The sequence below is a fragment of the Mustela nigripes genome, chromosome 1 (assembly GCF_022355385.1).
Source record: "Mustela nigripes isolate SB6536 chromosome 1, MUSNIG.SB6536, whole genome shotgun sequence".
NCBI lineage: Eukaryota > Metazoa > Chordata > Mammalia > Carnivora > Mustelidae > Mustela > Mustela nigripes.
Genome location: NC_081557.1, coordinates 133,595,434 through 133,604,040, shown reverse-complemented (window position 1 = coordinate 133,604,040; position 8,607 = coordinate 133,595,434). Strand labels below are relative to the sequence as shown.

The following is an 8,607-nucleotide window of genomic DNA, read 5'->3' as shown; positions in this document are numbered from 1 at the left end:
AAAAAAAAAAACAGACAATCAAAACTATTAGGTTCTAGCTTTCTGTCTAAAGAACTAATAAGTAGAAATCCAGAATTTGAACTGACCTATAGACTCCCAAGTGCCAGCATATGATCCTCAGCACTGCCTCTAAAATTTCTGCTGTGCATACCTTACCACAAAAGAGCACTACTTTAAATTAAAATTAAAATTGTGACTTGTTTTATTTTTCTGCACTGAAAACATGGGATGTGATTATTTCTATTCAGTTAGCATTTCTTGAAAACATCCTACATATTAGCATTCTAATAATATGTTTAGATATAGTTAACCTTTGTTTTATGCATATTCTTAAATATGACTGTCATCCAATTTAGCAAAGCCATGAAGCAACCTCTTGTGGACTTTGAGAATCTATAGCTGGGAAAAATGTCTGAAGAACCAGTATTTTGGTTTGGTTTTATGTTGTGTGTGTGTGTGTGTGTGTGTGTGTGTGTGTGTGTGTGTGTGTAATGAAAGAAGCATTTCTAAATCCCCCAAACCTGGGGCACCTGGGCGGCTCAGTTGGTTAAGCATTGCCTTCAGCTCAGGTCATGGTCCCAGGATCCTGGGATGGAGTTCAGTATCAGGCTCCTTGCTCAGCAGGGAACATGCTTCTCCCTCTGCCTGCTGCTTCCCCTGCTTATGGGTTCTTTCTTTCTTTCTGACAAATAAGTAAACAAAACCTAAATAAATAAATAAATAAATCCCCAAACTTTTTTCTTTATGTCAAGAACATAAATCAAGTAGTTGGTAGTTACCACAAAATTTCACTAAGAACCATGAGTAGGTAGAATTTTATTTAGAAAAGACTTCATTGACTTTATAGAAAAAAAGAATAAATGATAGCCCTTTTAGGGAACAATGATGGAAGAGTGATACCTAGAAAGAGAAAGATCAAGAAGAAGGCTAGGCTGAGAAAGCTGCCTGAGGACCTGGGGAATCCAGGACTCCACACGTTTAGGTGGAGAATCCAAATCACCAGGTGGAAAACATGGGGTATAACATTGAATGTTCTTTTCTCTGAGCCATTCCAGTATCAATTGTTTCTATGAGTTGCTGGATTTTTTTTAACCTAAACATTTCTATGGCCATTATTGACAAACTCTGAGATGTTCTACCTCATCCTTTTTCCTCTTCCACTTTATCTGAAGTGGTATGGTGGACTATATCCTCCCTGAAGGTTGATTCTCTTTTACAGCTCTATTTTGGAAAATTTAGAGATCTAGCAGTCGGTTTGCAGATTGAGTAGCCCACTTTCATTCAGTCTGGATTCATGATGTCCTTGAAAATATCAATCTCTAAGAAACTCAAAGAATTCTAATGTAACCGCTTCCAGGGAATAATGTATACCACTTAGCCATACTCAAACTTCTCTTCTAGACATATTTCTTTGCATCCTTTCACTCTCCCTGACCATACCTCTTGTTTTTCAGTTCCTTGAAAGTCCTCTCAGATAATAAAGATAATCCGATACTTACTACAGGGTGAGTCTTAAAAGGTGCTTGCCTTTCAAATCTTCTTTAAGTCCCAGCTCACATTGCTTGGGATCGGTGATTTCTGAACTGTTAGAGACACCAAATATCTGGTGTCTCTCTATAGAGACACCAAATATCTGGTGTCTTTCTCTCTATTTTCTTTTACTTCTGCTTGCAAACCAGCCAATTATTTACTGAGCTCATCTCTTTCTGGTAATACATAGCCAAAAGCATAAAGTAATGTCATTTCTCAAACTCCCATGGAGACCAGAACAGGTGCTACTGATCAGATTGTAGCTGTCCTCCAAGAAGTGATTCAGAGAATCAGTCTCTTTCCATCTAGTGGCTAATCCCTCTTTCCACCTTCCTTCTAATTTCATTGTGCCTGTCCTCAATCTACAGAAGCAGAAAGACACTAGAGGATTGTTCATGGGAATGTTTATGAGCCTCACTGTGATGTCTATCCCTTTTGCTCACATTTCATTGGCTAGACCTCCATCAGATAACTCCCCTTAATACCAAGCATGGCAGTAAGATGATAGTCCAGTTCTTTGTCCTCAAAGAAGATGAAACAAGATTGGGGATCAGCTATCAATGTAAAAACAAGACTTGAAAAGCTGCAACCAAAACAGACCAGTGAACAACAGAAGATGGAAAAATGAAGACACATACAGCAATAAGCAGGAAATCTATGAGGATGATTATTTTGGTCATAAAATAGAGAATGTCCTAAAGGATAGCAATATATAAACAAACAAATGAAATGACCCGCATTATTTATTTAAAGAACTTTAAAAAAACAACCACTTTCTGAAAGGTAGGACTGGCGGAGAAGTGAATCCAAAGTGATGGGAAGATAGACCCCAGGGGGAGGGGCCGGCTCCCAGCAAGCGGCGGAGCAACAGAGCACAAAATCAAGACTTTTAAAAGTCTGTTCCGCTGAGGGACATCGCTCCAGAGGCTAAACCGGGGTGAAGCCCACGCGGGATCAACGTGGCCTCAGGTCCCGCAGGGTCACAGAAGGATCGGGGGTGTCTGAGTGTCCCAGAACTTGTGGATATTGGAAGAGGGAAGCCAGCTACAGAGACAGAGCCGACAGTAAGCTCACAGCTCGGGGTTACCTTGAACCGGTCGCAGGCTTGGTGAGCTCGGAGCGTGGCCGGAGGTCAGGCAGACGGGAGTTACTGGTAATGTTCTCTGAGGGCGCACTGAGGACTGGGGCCCCGGGCTATAGGCTCCTCAGGGACGGAGACCAGGAGGCCGCCATTTGTATTCCCTTCCTCCGGAACTCTACAGAAAGCGCTCAGGGAACAAAAGCTCCTGCCTGGCCCCTGGTAAGGGCGGTGCAATTCTGCCTGGGGCAAAGACACTTGAGAATCACTACACCAGGCCCCTCCCCCAGAAGATCTACAAGAAATCCAGCCAAGAAAAAGTTCACCTACCAAGGATTGCAGTTTCAATACCAAGGAGAGCAGCAGAATTCCAGAGGAGGAGAAAGCAAAGCACGGAACTCATGGCTTTCTTTCTGTGATTTTTTAGTCTTGCAGTTAATTTAATATTTATCTTCTTCATTTTTATCTCTTCTTCTGCTAAAATTTTTTTAACTTTTACCCTTTTCTTTTTTAACGTTTTTAAACTAGTTTATCTAATATATATATTTTTTCTTTTTTATACTTTATTCGTTTTCTTTTTTAAATTCTTTTCTTTTTTTTTTTCTTTCTTTCTTTTTGAACCTCTTTTTATCCCCTTTCTCCCCCCTAATGATTTGGGATCTCTTCTGATTTGGTTAAAGCATATTTTCCTGGGGTTGTTGCCACCCTTTTAGTATTTTACTTGCTCCTTCATATACTCTTATCTGGACAAAATGACAAGGCAGAAAAATTCACCACAGAAAAAAGAACAAGAGGCAGTACCGAAGGCTAGGGACCTAATCAATACAGACATTGGTAATATGTCAGATCTAGAGTTCAGAATGACAATTCTCAAGGTTCTAGCCAGGCTCGAAAAAGGCATGGAAGATATTAGAGAAACCCTCTCGAGAGATATAAAAGCCCTTTCTGGAGAAATAAAACAACTAAAATCTAACCAAGTTGAAATCAAAAAAGCTACTAATGAGGTGCAATCAAAAATGGAGGCTCTCACTGCTAGGATAAATGAGGCAGAAGAAAGAATTAGCGATATAGAAGATCAAATGACAGAGAATAAAGAAGCTGAGCAAAAGAGGGACACACAGCTACTGGATCACGAGGGGAGAATTCGAGAGATAAGTGACACCATAAGACGAAACAACATTAGAATAATTGGGATTCCAGAAGAAGAAGAAAGAGAGAGGGGAGAAGAAGGTATACTGGAGAGAATTATTGGGGAGAATTTCCCCAATATGGCAAAGGGAACAAGCATCAAAATTCAGGAGGTTCAGAGAATGCCCCTGAATCAATAAGAATAGGCCCACACCCTGTCACCTAATAGTAAAATTTACAAGTCTTAGTAACAAAGAGAAAATCCTGAAAGCAGCCCGGGAAAAGAAGTCTGTAACATACAATGGTAAAAATATTAGATTGGCAGCAGACTTATCTACAGAGACCTGACAGGCCAGAAAGAGCTGGCATGATATTTTCAGAGCACTAAATGAGAAAAACATGCAGCCAAGAATACTATATCCAGCTAGGCTATCATTGAAAATAGAAGGAGAGATTAAAAGCTTCCAGGACAAACAAAAACTGAAAGAATTTGCAAACACAAACCAGCTCTACAGGAAATATTGAAAGGAGTCCTCTAAGCAAAGAGAGAGCCTACAAGTGGTAGATCAGAAAGGAACAGAGACCATATACAGTAACAGTCACCTTACAGGCAATGCAATGCTACTAAATTCATATCTCTCAATAGTTACCCTGAATGTTAACGGGCTAAATGCCCCAATCAAAAGAAACAGGGTATCAGAATGGATAAAAAAACAAAACCCATCTATATGTTGCCTCCAAGAAACTCATTTTAAGCCCGAAGACACGTCCAGATTTAAATTGAGGGGGTGGAAAAGAATTTACTGTGCTAATGGAGATCAGAAGAAAGCAGGAATGGCAATCCTTATATCAGATCAATTAGATTTTAAGCCAAAGACTATAATAAGAGATTAGGAAGGACACTATCTCATACTCAAAGTGTCTCTCCAAAAAGAAGATCTAACAATTTTAAATATCTATGCCCACAACGTGGGAGCAGCCAACTATATAAACCAATTAATAACAAAATCAAAGAAATACATCAACAATAATACAATAATAGTAGGGGACTTTAACATTCCCCTCATTGAAATGGACAGATCAACAAGGAAAAGATCAACAAGGAAATAAAGGCCTTAAACAACACACTGGACCAGATGGACATCACAGATATATTCAGAACATTTCATACCAAAGCAACAGAATACACATTCTTCTCTAGTACACGTGGAACATCCTCCAGAATAGATCACATCCTCGGTCCTAAATCAGGACTCAACTGGTATCAAAAGATTGGGATCATTCCCTGCATATTTTCAGAGCACAATGCTCTGAAGCTAGAACAACCACAAGAGAAAGTTTGGAAAGAACCCAAATACATGGAGACTAAACAGCATCCTTCTAAAGAATGAATGGATCAACCAAAAAATTAAAGAAGAATTGAAAAAAACCATGGAAACAAATGATAATGAAAATACAACGGTTCAAAATCTGTGGAACACAACAAAGGCAGTCCTGAGAGGAAAATATATAGCGGTGCAAGCCTTTCTCAAGAAACAAGGAAGGTCTCAGGTACACAACCTAACCCTACACCTAAAGGAGCTGGAGAAAAAACAAGAAAGAAACCCTAAGCCCAACAGGAGAAGAGAAATAATAAAGATCAGAGCAGAAATTAATGAAATAGAAACCAAAACAACAATAGAACAAATCAATGAAACTAGAAGCTGGTTCTTTGAAAGAATTAATAAAATTGATAAACCCCTGGCCAGACTTATCAAAAAGAAAAGAGAAAGGACCCAAATAAATAAAATCATGAATGAAAGAGGAGAGGTCACAACTAACACCAAAGAAATACAAACTATTATAAGAACATACTATGAGCAACTCTACGCCAATAAATTTGACAATCTGGAAGAAATGGATCCATTCCTAGAAACATATAAACTACCACAACTGAACCAGGAAGAAATAGAAAGCCTGAACAGACCCATAACCAGTAAGGAGATTGAAACAGTCATTAAAAATCTCCAAACAAACAAAAGCCCAGGGCCAGACGGCTTCCCGGGGGAATTCTACCAAACATTTAAAGAAGAACTAATTCCTATTCTCCTGAAACTGTTCCAAAAAATAGAAATGGAAGGAAAATTTCCAAACTCATTTTATGAGGCTGGCATCACCTTGATCCCCAAACCACACAAGGATCCCATCAAAAAAGGGAGCTATAGACCAATATCCTTGATGAACACAGATGCGAAAATTATCACCAAAATACTAGCCATACTAGCCAATAGGATTCAACAGTACATTAAAAGGATTATTCACCATGACCAAGGGATTTATTCCAGGGCTGCAAGTTTGGTTCAACATCTGCAAATCAGTCAATGTGATACAACACATCAATAAAAGAAAGAACAAGAATGATATGATACTCTCAATAGTTGCTGAAAAAGCATCTGACAAAGTACAGCATCCCTTCCTGATCAAAACTCTTCAAAGTGTAGGGATAGAGGGCACATACCTCAATATCATCAAAGCCATCTATGAAAAACCCACCGCAAATATCATTCTCAATGGAGAAAAACTGAAAGCTTTTCCGCTAAGGTCAGGAACACAGCAGGGATGTCCATTATCACCACTGCTATTCAACATAGTACTAGAAGTCCTAGCCTCATCATTCAGACAACAAAAGGAAATTAAAGGCATCCAAATCGGCAAAGAAGAAGTCAAATTATCACTCTTCACAGATGATATGATACTATATGTGGAAAACCCAAAAGACTCCACTCCAAAACTACTAGAACTTGTACAGGAATTCAGTAAAGTGTCAGGATATAAAATCAATGCACAGAAATCAGTTGCATTTCTCTACACCAACAGCAAGACAGAAGAAAGAGAAATTAAGGAGTCAATCCCATTTACAATTGCACCCCAAACCATAAGATACCTAGGAATAAACCTAACCAAAGAGGCACAGAATCTATACTCAGAAAACTATAAAGTACTCATGAAGGAAATTGAGGAAGACGCAAAGAAAGGGAAAAATGTTCCATGCTCCTGGATTGGAAGAATAAATATTGTGAAAATGTCTATGCTACCTAAAGCAATCTACACATTTAATGCAATTCCTATCAAAGTACCATCCATCTTTTTCAAAGAAATGGAACAAATAATTCTAAAATTTATATGGAACCAGAAAAGACCTCAAATAGCCAAAGGGATATTGTAAAAGAAAGCCAAAGTTGGTGGCATCACAATTCCGGACTTCAAGCTCTATTACAAAGCTGTCATCATCAAGACAGCATGGTACTGGCACAAAAACAGACACATAGATCAATGGAACAGAATAGAGAGCCCAGAAATAGACCCTCAAATCTATGGTCAACTAATCTTCGACAAAGCAGGAAAGAATGTCCAATGGAAAAAAGACAGCCTTTTCAATAAATGGTGCTGGGAAAATTGGACAGCCACATGCAGAAAAATGAAATTGGACCATTTCCTTACACCACACACAAAAATAGCCTCAAAATGGATGAAGGACCTCAATGTGCGAAAGGAATCCATCAAAATCCTTGAGGAGAACACAGACAGCAACCTCTTCGACCTATGCCGCAGCAACATCTTCCTAGGAACAATGCCAAAGGCAAGAGAAGGAAGGGCAAAAATGAACTATTGGGATTTCATCAAGATCAAAAGCTTTTGCACAGCAAAGTAAACAGTTAACAAAATCAAAAGACAACTGACAGAATGGGAGAAGATATTTGCAAACTACATATCAGATAAAGGACTAGTGTTCAAAATCTATAAAGAACTTAGCAAACTCAAAACCCAAAGAACAAATAATCCAATCAAGAAATGGGCAAAGGACATGAACAGACATTTCTGCAAAGAAGACATCCAGATGGCCAACAGACACATGATAAAGTGCTCCATATCACTCGGCATCAGGGAAATGCAATCAAAACCATAATGAGATATCACCTCACACCAGTCAGAATGGCTAAAATCAACAAGTCAGGAAATGACAGATGCTGGCGAGGATGCAGAGAAAGGGGAACCCTCCTACACTGTTGGTGGGAATGCAAGCTGGTGTACCACTCTGGAAAACAGCATGGAGGTTCCTCAAAATGTTGAAAATAGAACTGCCCTATGACCCAGCAATTGCACTACTGGGTATTTACCCTAAAGATACAACTTAGTGATCTGAAGGGGCACGGGCACCTGAATGTTTATAGCAGCAATGTCCACAATAGCCAAACTATGGAAAGAACCTAGATGTCCATCAACAGATGAATGGATCAAGAAGAGTGGTATATATACACAATGGAATACTATGCAGCCATCAAAAGAAATGAAATCTTGCCATTTGCGACAATATGAATGGAACTAGAGCGTATCATGCTTAGCGAAATAAGTCAAGCGGAGAAAGACAACTATCATATGATCTCCCTGATATGAGGAAGTGGTGATGCAACATGGGGGGTTAAGTGGGTAGGAGAAGAATAAATGAAACAAGATGGGATTGGGAAGGAGACAAACCATAAGTGACTCTTAATCTCACAAAACAAACTGAGGGTTGCTGTGGGGAGGGGGGTTGGGAGAAGGGGGGTGGAGTTATGGACATTGGGGAGGGTATGTGCTTTGGTGAGTGCTGTGAAGTGTGTAAACCTGGCAATTCACAGACCTGTACCCCTGGGGATAGAAATATATGTTTATAAAAAATTAAAAATTTAAAAATAAAAAAAGATTAAAGGAAACTAAAAAAAAAGAACTTTATAAAATAAATGTCTTTACATTTTTATTCATGCTTTGTGTTTTTTGACATCCATATCATGACACCACTTTAAATGATCTTTAAAAGATCACTGTGTGGAAGTATCTTGGCCCTACTCCTA

General features: G+C 39.0%; 1 protein-coding gene across 1 annotated transcript in view; it reads left to right on the top strand.

Annotated features, from left to right (window-relative positions):
- ANXA10 (annexin A10) overlaps positions 1–8,607 on the top strand; it is a 78,997-nt gene that overhangs the window by 48,909 nt on the left and 21,481 nt on the right. The window lies entirely within an intron of this gene.